The sequence below is a fragment of the Marmota monax genome, unplaced genomic scaffold (assembly GCF_021218885.2).
Source record: "Marmota monax isolate L192 unplaced genomic scaffold, Marmota_monax_Labrador192_F-V1.1 WCK01_AAM20220418_F8-fsc00106, whole genome shotgun sequence".
Lineage (NCBI taxonomy): Eukaryota > Metazoa > Chordata > Mammalia > Rodentia > Sciuridae > Marmota > Marmota monax.
Genome location: NW_026695218.1, coordinates 9,348,611 through 9,361,544, shown reverse-complemented (window position 1 = coordinate 9,361,544; position 12,934 = coordinate 9,348,611). Strand labels below are relative to the sequence as shown.

Genomic DNA, 12,934 nt, shown 5'->3' with positions numbered 1-12,934 from the left:
TAGAAGGGGCAAAAAAATCTAAAACTTTCCTAGACTTTCTTAAACTTACTGTCAACATCAATAAAATAAGTGTATCTTCCATGATGCAGCACACTGGAAGACAAAGAACAGTATGTAGAGTTTTCAGGTGAAAAAGATTCTGAGGAACAATTATGTGCCCTACATAAGGACAACATACAAAAGTTCTTTGTCAGGAAACAGCAAAAGAACAAATCACATTTTCTGAGAAAAAAACCAACTAACCAAGAACCAAGTAAAAATGAAGATTGCATATAAGAAAAAGATTATGCATGGTCACTTACATGACTCAGTCTATAAATAACAACTGTTAATGTGGCTATCAAACAAATGTCACAAATAATTCTGGAAAATAAAAGCATGCATTATCTTTCCTTAAAAAAAATGCTTCTTAACTAAAGATATTTTTAAGGTAAGAAGTGGGATTGGGGGAACTGAAAGCCTTCCTCCCCCATTATTAACTACTTACTTTAGTAGGGTACATTTTTCACTTGTAATAATCAAGGTTGACACATTATTACCAAGGTCCATGTTTTATTCAGATTTTCTCAATTTTTACCTAGTGTCTTTTATTTTTTGTTTCAGGATCTCATTTGGTTATCTCATTGGATTTAGATGCTATGTCTCCATAACCTCTTTTAAGACATGAGAGTTTTTCAGACTCATTTTTTTTGTCACTGTGACAGCTTTCAGAATTACTTTTTGGACATTTTTGGGGACTGCCTTTCAGTGAAATTTTTCTGATGTTGTTCTCATAATTGGATTGGGTTGTGTGCCTTTTGGAGGAAGACCACATTGGTAAAGTGACATTCTCATCATACATTTGTGATTCCATGGATTTGTATTATGAACATGACATTACTCTTAAGTAAACTTGATAATTTGTTGAAGTAGTATTTGTCAGGTTTTTTTTTTTTCCATTTGTAAAAATTACTCTTTTTCTCTTTTACATACTCTAAAGAAGTTACCATGTTCTTTAGAGAATTTGTGCTCCACTTACTCGAGGGTGGCCTGTATGTACAAACATCCTTTGGAATTCTTCTACCTGGGAAATTTATCTATTCTCTCATTTATTTATTAAATAATTTATATCAGTATGGGAAAAAAAGAAGTGGGATTGGGGGAAACAGGTAAGAAATTAAAATATATTCATTCTCTCATTTGGGGGAGAATTAATAGACATACTGATTTTTTTTTAATGTCAATGAAGAGTACTTAAGAAAACTTCTCTTTTATCTCAAGAACAAGGAAATCTTAGACTACATTTAAGTTTAAAAAAGGTGGTGGGAGGGTGAAGAAATAGCCTGGAATTATATTTTTAAACACAAAGTTTAAGATAAAATATATCAGGTGTAATCAATGTGAACTTGTTTAAAAATAGTCAGGGGCTGGGGTTGTAGCCCAGTGGTAGAGCATGTACCTAGCACACACAAGGCCCTGTGTTCTATCCCAAGTACCACACACATACTCACCACCATCTCCCCCCCAAAAAAATTAAAAAGACAAATATCAATGGCTGGGGTTGTGGCTCAGTGGTAGAGTGCTTGCCTAGCATGTGTAAAGCAATGGGCTCAATTCTCAGCACCACATATAAATAAATAAATAAAGGTCCATCAATAACTACTAAAAAAATTTTTTTTAAAAAGACAAATATCAAAATGACATGGAAGAAATTTAATTTTTAAAAAAATGACTATATGCCAGGGAAATGAAAATTTTAAAAAGAAAGCAGGATCTCAGTTTTATCATCAGTAAAAATTAAAACAAAACAAAACATACAATGAAACAAGGATATTTGAAATAAAGATTTATTCCATAATGGAGCTTCAATAGTTACAAGTGATTGTGTCAAATAGGATGATCAACCACCACTGTTTGGCACTGTCCTGGTTTAAGAACTAAAATTCCGGGCTGAGGTTATAGTTAAGTTGGTAGAGTGCTTGCCTCACTTGCACAAGGCCCTGGGTTCAATCCCCAGCACCACACAAAAAAATGAACTGAAATTTCCCATCCAGGAAACCCACCAGGCCTGGACAATCAGGACCCTAAGTAATCAAGCATCCAAGATATCTGATTCGGTGTGGGTGTGGGTGTGTATCTGTATCTGTGGGCTCCACAACAAGATTCAACAAACTTCAGATTAAAAATAGTTGGTGAAAAAAAAACTGCATCTCTACCATATGATCCAACTATCCCACTTCTGGTTATATGTATCTGAAGGAAATAATGTCTATGTATTGAAGAGACACCTTCATGACTATGTTTGTTGTTGCACAATTCACAACAGCTAAGATATGAAATTAGCCAAGGTCCCCACCAATAGATGAATGGATAAAGAAAATGTGGTACACATACACAATGAAATATCAAATATACATAATAGAATATTGTTCAGCCATAAAAAGAATTGTATCACTTGCAGCAGAATGGGGGGAACTAGAGGAAACTTACATTATGAAATAGGTCAGACATACGAAGACAAATACCATATGGTCTCTTGTGTATTTAAGGAAAAAAGTTAATTAGAATGTATAATAGTGGTTTTTAAAAGGGTGGAAAAATGGGGATTGAGGAACATTGGATAATGGATACCCAAATAGAGTTAGATAGAACAAGTTTATATACAGTATGATTATACTACTGGTGTGACTCAGCACCATTTACAGCCAGAGGAAGGAGAATTTATGTTCCATTTGTATACAATGTGTCAAAATGCTTTCTAATGTCATGTATGATTAGTTAGAATAAAAATAAAATTATATAAAACAAAAAAATGTGTTTATTCACAGGGACCAGTTCAAAACATCTATGCTTTACAAATTTTTGACTAAAATATCAAAATAAATGCATCTATCAAACTTTAAAGTGTCAAACCAATAAGAACTGATTTACTACAACAGATAATATTGTATTATAATATATTGCTGAGACTAAAAAACACCATTTGGAGTTTAATAGTAGAAAGGTATAGCCTCAGGTTTTGGTTGATACATATTATCAGTTTTCAAATTTTGACTTCAATAATACTGGTACAAGTAATGTCCCCAAGCATGGTGTGCCAAACAACAGTAACATCCTCAAAACCAGGTTTTGAAGATAATCAGATCATTTAAAATTCTGTGATCCAACCATCCTCTGAAATGCCTACATAAATGAACTGTCATTTCATACTAATAAAAACAGTCTATGCTCCAGGTGGCTCATGTGTAATAACTTACCAATCCTCATAAATCCACCGTGAAATCAATATCATATGTTTATCCCCATGTTATCACAAGAGGAAACGGAAGAACAGAGGAGTCAAGCAACTTGCTAAAACTCTTGCAGCTGATGAAGTAGGAAAACACAGATTTGATGTCAGGCAATCTGGCTCCATTTCACCATTATGTCAAACTGCCTATTGGGGAGTTACTGGATCTACGTTAAATGGAGGGCTAACCCAATGACTGCTAAAGCCAACGACAGCAACCTTTTCATTGCATTTTTTACTCCGACACCTGCAGCTTATAAATTGCTGCAACTTGGTCCACAGGAAGGTGGAACTGGCATGAGATCTTCGTTCTTTGCCAACATAGCAGTGGTCACCAGGAGCTGTTCTTTTGAACTTGGCAAGCCCACACCCTGTGCAGACTAACCTCTCTCCAATATTCAAACTCCCCTGCCTTCCTTGGAGCTGTGACCCAACCCATGAAGCCTGCCCCTTGCTCAAATGGAATGACCCAGAGGCTAACATAGGCCCCAGCACCTGATTGGGTTTGCCATTAACATGAGCCAGAACACAATTTAATTATTATCTTAGATTACCATTGGATATAGTTATTAATTTTAAAGAATACAGATTCCTCAAAATACAAATATTCTTAGAACACCAGGGCTCTGAGAAATCTGTGGTGTGATATTTTTAGCTCAGATTGAGGGACATTGCCAGAAAACAAGTGTTTTGAGCTGGGTATGGTAGCACACACCTGTAATCCCAGCAGCTTCTCAAGTTTAAGGCCAGACTCAGTAACTTAGGGAGGCATTCAGCAACTAGTGAGACCCTGTCTCAAAATATTAAAAGGACTGGGGTGTAGCTCAATGACAGAGTGCTTGCTAGCATGCCCAGGACCCTCAATTTGATCCTCAGTACTAGGAGTGGGAAAAAAAATAATATATATATGAGACTCTCCTGTGTCTGATAAGGAGATGACTGAAGACATCATCCCAAACACTTCAGGATTTTTGAGCAAAATTCCTTTCTGATCTCAGAATCAAGAATTGTGCTTCTCTTAAGAAGTTTTTGGTTTTTCTATTCTGGACATGTGATGTTTTGTTTTCCCTGCACAGTTCTTAACACAATTTGTAATTACACATTCATTTGTGAGATTTATTGCTGAATATGCATTTCTTGCCTTTAAGTGCCATCAGGGTAGAGACCATGTCTATCTGTCTCATCCCTTTTTTCCCCCCTAATGCTTCTCTCAGAACCTGGAACTTAGTAAGTTCTCACAGAATGTGTGTTGAGGGAATGAGTTAACACATAAATAAAACATATGCACTATGGGCTGGTCAATTACCTTTTTGCATGAGCTGCTAACAAGGTTTAGAGCAGGATTCGTTTCCTGCCCTAATCAGTGTCTTTACCCTGAGTTTCCCTTTTTCTTTTCTTTCTAAATTAGGCAGCCTTATTATATTTTATGAATCCCTGTAAACTATCCTAAAACCCTTGTGGAACAAGGTAGGAGATAGATAGATAGATAGGTCTATCTATCTAAGACTTTAGAAAATATATTTATTTAAAACCTCAACACTAAATCCTCTGCCATCAAACACATTTGATCATCAGTAAACTTTAAGAATAGCTAAGGTTTGCTAACTCCAGCACTGTACTAGTGCAAATTCCAATCAGAGCCCAGAAACCACAGGTGTTATTTTGGTTCAGACACACTTGTGTACCGTAGATGGAACAAGCACATTTCTAATAGGGCTAGGCAATTTGGTGGACAAGAAAGAACACAGGGCTGACTTCAAAATCTTTATGGATTTGTGGTTAAAGAACGATTTATCTTTAGTGGGTCCTCAAAGTGCTTGATGCCACACTCAAATGAAAAAGTTTGCTTTTACTTGTTCCCCTATGTGCTGGAAGAAAGGGATTGGACAAGATCCTGGTTCATAGGCATTAAGAAAAATCTATTCTGTCTGCAGAAGGAAGGTAGAACATTAGTAAAACTATTAAATGCTCTAATCACCTTTTGAAATTTCTGACATATTATATGTAAATGGGAGGTGTTACTTGCAAGCCTAAAATTTCATAGTTACCTGGTTATATTCATTTAAAGTTCCTTCACTTCAAATGTTGGCTAGCTATTTCGTTGTTAAAATGAAACATGATTTTTAAATCCCATTAGTGCAAACACCCTTTTCACTGAACTTGGCAAGCCCATACCCTGTGCAGACTCAAGAATCCCAACTGTGAAGAGAGCTGAGCCCATGTACCCTCTCCAGTTCCTTTGCTCTAAACCAATCCTTCCTTAGGGGTTAGTCAGAACGGTCTGCCTAGGAAACTGAGGTTTGATTTGTATTATTTATAAGACTCACTTGAGTCAGTTGAATTTTAGATGACAAACTGCCAAAAGAGGGAAGAGTGGGCGTAAAGAAACAGATGGGTTAGAATTGTGTGTCATAGATTAATGACAATTTTTAAAGAATTTGATAGGGTGTAGGCTGGGCCTCACTTTTTATTTTTTTATTTATTTATTTTTGGTGGGGGACAGAGATTAGGGATGAGAAAAGGAAGAGCCAGGCAAGACAATAGGCCAGACTCCAGCGCCTGATCCGCATCCTAAAGCAGGGTGCCCCTCCCGCCCTTCCCCCCAGCACCAGGTAGGCTGTGGTCGCATTTCAAAACAATCCTACGCGGCTCCCTCCTGCCAGCTGGACAGAGGGTGGCCTCCTCCCAGGCTGCAGGAGGAGACACACCAAAGAGAGGGAAGAGAAGATGGAAGCTCAAGATGAAGTGTCTGGCAATACCTCCTTAGGGACAGCGGCCTCTTCTCCCTCCCAAGTGGTAGAGTCACATAAAAATCCAAACCCACCGGGCCCGCTCACGTGCCAATCGCCCCAATCCAAATGCAGATAGCTGCAGGCACGGCACCTGCTCGGCGCGCCCCTGCTGCGGAGCGCCAGGCCCCTGGGAAGCCAGGAGCCAGCACTGCTCCCCGGGAGGGCGGCGGCCGGCTGAGCCTTTCGGGAAGGGAGGGGGAAACGAGGGGCGGCCCGCCAGGCAAGAAAACAGCCTCACCCGTCAGGCCGGGCTTTACGCTCCATACGAGGGTCCCACCATCCACATGTGGGAACCGCTGCTTGCAACCCCGATTTCTAAAGAGCTCAATATTACACCTATACCTATATTACACCAAAAACCTATAGGCGTAAAACATACAACCTCGACCAGGGCTGCATCGCCACAGCGCACCCGAACAGTGGCTCACCTAGCTGGACCAGCCAGCTCCTGCACTGTGGCAGGATGCTTAGGGGTCCCAGATGCTGTTAAACCGAGCTCCACCAAGGCGAGCCCACCGTACCCCTTCCCAAGCGGGTCTTACCGTCTGCACAGCATTGTATGCATCTCCGGTCTGCCACTGTGGGTTGGTCTGTGTTTTTCTGTGGGATTTTGTTGGATGCACTTCATAAATCCATGCAGCTACTCTGCAGAGCAGTGTTTTCCACCCATCTTGCAGCCCCTGCTTATCAGAGCAGCAGGGAATCTCACCAGCCCGGCAACTTCTCCGCGCGCGTTGGTGCCAATTAAGAGCACCAGAGCTGCCACTCCTTGACAAAAGGCTCTGCTTCCCGCGCGCGTCCCTCACGGCCCTACGGTCAGAATTAAATCCATTTCCCGCAGGAGGCTGGGAGGAAATGAGAGCTCTCGGCTGTGCACGCTGACAAAAGGCCGCCTTGCCGTGCGCACAGCGCCCCCTCCAGCGGGCCTCTGCAGGCCTGACCCAGGCCACCGTGCTGCAGTGTACCCGCCCGCGCCCGCAGTGCCACCGCCCGCTGCCGCAGACCCCGCGGCTCTGGCTCTGCCCACGTCTACTGTGCTCAGCACCGCTCACTGTCCCAGACAGTACAGCGCCCGCATGAGGACCTTGTTACTGGGAAGAAAATTGAAGCGGCGGCTCCATTAGGGATGTCTCCTCCCTAGATTTTAAAAAAAAAAAAGTCTTACCCATGCTTGGAGTTGTTTTTCTGGTTGGTTTGTTGGTTTTCTGGTCGGGCGAGGGGGAGGGAAGCATCCTGCCTTTGGAAGATAACTCTATTAGTGATGTTAATAGCAACTGGTTGATTGAATTCCAAATCAAAATTTCCCTTATTCTGACTCCATTTTCAAGTAGGACAAAATTTTTATTGGCACCGCCCCTCCTTCCTCCCAGGCTTTGGGTCCAGCTCCAAATCTCACTAGGCATTCTCCTTCACCCCTTCCCCTCCCCACTCTCCCATGCCAGAGGAAACAGGTATGTAGTGAGTGGAGAACTAAATGGGAACCCAGACACTTGGTTGCAGTCTCTAACCTGCCTTTAGCCAGCTCTGTGGCCTTGATGAAGCCACCTACCTCTCAGGGTCTGTTTGTCTTCTACAACAAAGTTGACACGGTAAGCTATGGCCTGGATGGTTTCTCGTTCTGTCTGACTGTGTTTCTGAAGGCCTGGCCCTCAGAGAGTAGGGATGACAAGGGGAAGCTTGAGACTGTACACCCCCATAATTGCCATGCATTCCACAAAGCTCACCTAAATCAACACTTAGTGCTTTTTAAAAGGTGGTTGGAAAAAAATGTCCAGCTTCCAGAAAAGCCTCTGACCACTGATCCCAAACCATGCTACAGCCCCTCTGCTCATTCTAGGTTCTGGAGGCCAAAGCTCTCAGACTCCTCCACAAAATCACTGGACCATACCATAATGGAATGCAGAATCTCTGCAGGTGGGCCCAGGAATCAGCATTTTTAACAAGTACCCCCCAGTGATTCCTTTGCAGGATACCATTTAAGAATTGCCACTCTGTGCCAGCCACTACTGATTTAGAAAAGAGAACATGTCCGTCACAGCAACCCTAAAGCAGTTGGCAAGGATTCCATTCCAGATGCCAGGATAACTTCTTTCTTGGTCCTGCAGCCTCCTTCTCCTCCCCAAGCCTCCCAGAAGCACAGTTCTCAAACCTGAACTACAAGCACAGCCACACAAGGTAAGCTCTCATCCCTCTTCCCACCCTGCAGGACAGAAGGTCTGCTGGCCCAGGAACCCTGGAAGTGACATGTTTATTGAGACACTCCTGGTGGCTGTGACACCGTTGGTGCCAATTAGTGATTAGATCTGGGAAGCCAGGAACCCCTTCTCCAGAGAATGGAAATCACAGGTAAAGTGGGCTATATTCCTAGAGAATGCCAAACGGGAACAAAGAAATTTTATTTAGTCCAAAACAGCAGGTTTCATGAATCCTCCCAAGTCATCTCTATCAAAAAATTATTTTCATAGTGTTAATTTTCTCAAACTAATCACAGCAAATTCTTGTTGACTCCTGGCACTATTCCAAAGGCTTTATATTTATTCTTACTTACTTTAATCTTTAAAAGAACTCTATGAGGGTGGTGGTAATATTATCCTCATTTTATAGATAAAGAAACTAAGGCACAGAGAGGCTAGGTAATTTGTTTGAGGCTGCACCTCTGGTAGATGGCCTGGCTCGGCCGAGCCAGGATTCAAATTCAAGCACTAGGACTCCAGAGGTTATGGGCTTGAACTACAATGCTGCTTGGCCTCTTAGAAGGGACCAGAGACTTTTAAAAACAGAACTAGTACAAGACACTGGCAAGGTGGATACACTCTCCTTTTCCCAAAGAAGCAATTCTGCTTCTCTACATAGCACAGGATTTTTTTTTTTTAATTTTTTATTGTTGGCTGTTCAAAACATTACATAGTTCTTGATATATCATATTTCACACTTTGATTCAAGTGGGTTATGAGCTCCCATTTTTACCCCATATACAGATTGCAGAATCACATCAGTTACACATCCATTGATTTACATATTGCCATACTAGTGTCTGTTGTGTTCTGCTGCCTTTCCTATCCTCTACTATCCCCCCTCCCCTCCCCCTGCCCCCTCTACTGACATTCATTTGTCCCCCTTGTATTATTTTTCCCTTTCCCCTCACTTCCTCTTGTATGTACTTTTGTATAACTCTGAGGGTCTCCTTCCATTTCCATGCAATTTCCCTTCTCTCTCCCTTTCCCTCCCACCTCTCATCCCTGTTTAATGTTAATCATCTTCTCATGCTCTTCGACCCTACTCTGTTCTTAGTTACTCTCCTTATATCAAAGAAGACATTTGGCATTTGTTTTTTAGGGATTGGCTAGCTTCACTTAGCATAATCTGCTCTAATGCCATCCATTTCCCTGTAAATTCTATGATTTTGTCATTTTTTAATGCAGAGTAATACTCCATTGTGTATAAATGCCACATTTTTTTTTTATCCATTCGTCTATTGAAGGGCATCTAGGTTGGTTCCACAGTCTTGCTATTGTGAATTGTGCTGCTATGAACATCGATGTAGCAGTGTCCCTGTAGCATGCTCTTTTTAGGTCTTTAGGGAAAAGACCGAGAAGGGGAATAGCTGGGTCAAATGGTGGCTCCATTCCCAGCTTTCCAAGAAATCTCCATACTGCTTTCCAAATTGGCTGCACCAATTTGCAGTCCCACCAGCAATGTACAAGTGTACCCTTTTCCCCACATCCTCGCCAGCACTTGTTGTTGTTTGACTTCATAATGGCTGCCAATCTAACTGGAGTGAGATGGTATCTTAGGGTGGTTTTGATTTGCATTTCTCTGACTAGCACAGGATTTTTTAAAAAAAGAAAATATGTTCTGCTTCTCCCAGACTTGATCTGAATATGAGAGATCTGAGAATAGTGGTGCCACGTATGGCTTGAAAATTGTTCACATGTCAGATAGGAAAGACTTCATTAAGTTCCACATTAATAGCCTATATCAAAACTTTCATTGAGACTCCAGAAACTCTCTATTCCAGATTCTTCTTTGAAAATCTAACAAAAGGAAGCATAAATGTTATTGGCCCCAAGTATCACTGGAAGACCGAGACACTTCAGAGTTCTCATAGCAGCAAACCTAAGACTCCCAGTCCTTAAAGAGGAACAGAAAAACACAAGAGACCCCAGGTCAGGCTTAAAACACCACAATTGCATAATGTCCTATTGGTTCTGTTTCTTAGGAGAACTTGGACTAATATAGATTTTGGTGCAGAAAGAGGGGTGCCGCTGCAGGAAATATCTAATCAAGTGGAAGTGGCTTTGGAAATGAGCAATGAGGTAGAGGCTGAAAGAGTTCTTAGGTACATGCAAGAAGAAGCTTAGATTGACATGAAGGGACTCTTGGTAGAAACCTGTCTGTTAAAGTTGATTTCTGGAAAGCATTCAAAAAGGAAAGAAGAGACTTGAATAAAGAGCTTCCATCTTCTTAAAAAAAAATACTTAAATAATCACGAACAGAATATTGATAGAAAATTATTTCAAAAAAAAAAGTGATGCATCTCAGGAACTTAAATAAGCCGTAACAAACCAAACCAAGTCCAAAATTAATAGAAGGAAATAAATAACAAAAATCAGAGTAGAAATAAACAAAATAGAGACCAAAAAAATAGTATAAAAGATCAATGAAACCAAGAGTTGGTTCTTTGAAAAGATGAACAAAATTGACAAATTTTTAGCGAGACTAACCAAGCCAGGGGCTTGGGGAAGGGGAAGACAGAAGACCCAAATAAATAAAATCAGAGATGGAAAGAGAGACACAACAACCAACACCACAGAAACACAAAGGATCATTAGGGGTTATTGTGAACCGCATGCTAACAAATTGGAAACCCTAAAAGAAACGACCCCATTTCTGAACACTAATCTGTATGGACACATATAACTTAGAAAAATGAGCCGTGAGATCATTAGAAAGAAAACCTGAAGAGACTAATAACAAGCAATGACACTGATCAGTAAGAAAAAGTCTCCCAGAAAAGCAAAGCTCAGGACCAGGTGGCTGCACTGCTGAATTTTTCTAAACTGTTAAAGAAGAACACACATTGTTCTCAAGCAATTCCATAAATTAAAGGAAAAAGAATTCTTCCAAACTCAATGAGGTTATTATTAACCCTGTCACCAAAATCAGAGGATATGACAAAAAAGAAAATGACAGACCAATATCCCTGATGCATTTAGATGAAGAAATTCAACAAAATACTAGCAAATCTAATTTAAAGCACGTTAAAAAGATCATTCACCACCATCAAGTTGGTTCCATCCCAGGAAACACATCATAGGATGCAAGGTAATAAAGAATAAAAATAGCAGAATCATCTCAACAGGTACAGGAAAAGCATCTGATGAGATTCAACATACATTCATAATAAAGAGCCCTGAACAAAATAGGTACAGAAGCATTATACCTCAACATAATAAAGGCTGCATATGACAAGCCTACAACCAATATCATGTTGAATAGGAAAAAAAAAAAAAAAACAGAAAGCATTTCCTCTAAGATCAAGAGCAAGACAAGAGTATTGACCCTCATCACTCCTATTTAATGCACTAAAAGTTTTAGCCAGAGCAATTAGGCAAGGAAAAGAAATAAAAGGCACACAAGTAAAAAGGAAAAAATTTACAAATGATATGATTCTATACAGAGAAAAACCAAGAGACTGTAACTGATAAAGAAATTCAATAAAGTAGCAGGATACCAAAGCAACATGCAAAAATTAGTAATTTTTCTTTACACCAAATAATGAACTTGCTAATAAAGAAATCATGAAAGCAGTCCCATTCACAACAGTGACAAAGCAAAAATAAAATACCCAGGAACAAACTTAAAGAAAGAAAATACCTTTATAAAAAAAATTACGAAACACTGAAGATAGAAATTGAAGAAGACAAAAAAAATGAAAAGATCTCCCACATTCATGGATGGGAAAATATTGTTAAAATGTTCATACTACCCAAAATGATCTACAGATCCAATGCAATCCCCATCAAAAAAAAAAAAAAAAACAATGACATTCTTCACAGAACTAGAAAAAAATCCTGAGTTTCATATGGAAACATGAAAGACCCAAAATAGCTAAAGGAAACTTAGAAGCACTGCAGTACCTACATCAAGACATACTACCAAGCCACAGCACTCACAACAGCAAGGTTTTGGCATAAAACAGACACATGAACCAACAGAACACAATGGAGATCCAAGAAATAAACCTGTCACACATATGATTCTCAATATAGGCATCAAAAACAAACATTGGAAAAAGGACACCCTCTTTAACAAATGGTGCTGGGGAAACTGGATATTCACATAGAGAAGGTTGAAATTTGACTTCCCTCACCCTGTACAAAAATCAACTCAAAATGATCAAAGACCTAACTGTAACAACAAACTAGCCAGGCACAATGGTGCACATCTATAATCCAAGCAACTCAGGAGGCTGAGTCAAGAGGATCACAAGTTCTAGAACAGCATCAGCAATTTAGTAAGGCTCTAAGCAACTTGGTGAGATCCCGTCTCAAAATAAAAAATAAAAAGGGCTGGAGATGTAGCTCAGTGGTAGAGCACCCCTAAGTTTAAAACCCAGTACTTCCCCCCCCCAAAAAAAAAGAAAAAAAGGAACTGAAATTACAAGAAAAAAAACATAGGGGAAACAGTTTAAAACATTGGTATAAGCAATAACTTTCTGGATAGAAGTCTAGAAGCAAGCGACATGGACAAATGGGACTATGTCAAACTGAAACACTTCTGCGCAGCAAAGAAAACAATCAACAGGGTAAGGGGACAACCTACAGAATGAGAGGAAATATTTTTCAACTCTTCCTCTAACAGAGGGATAATT

The 12,934-nt window shown here is 40.1% G+C and overlaps 1 protein-coding gene across 2 annotated transcripts in view; it reads right to left on the bottom strand.

The window, feature by feature from the left end:
• Add2 (adducin 2) overlaps positions 1–7,376 on the bottom strand; it is a 115,531-nt gene extending 108,155 nt beyond the window's left edge. The window contains exon 1 of one of the 2 annotated variants that reach the window (XM_058575101.1): positions 7,226–7,376. The gene's annotated coding sequence lies outside the window, so the exon portion shown is untranslated. Of the gene's footprint in view, positions 1–6,602; positions 7,129–7,225 lie in introns of those variants that run through there. The other variant, XM_046432387.2, reaches the window with a different exon arrangement.
• Between the last annotated feature and the right edge of the window lie 5,558 nt (positions 7,377–12,934).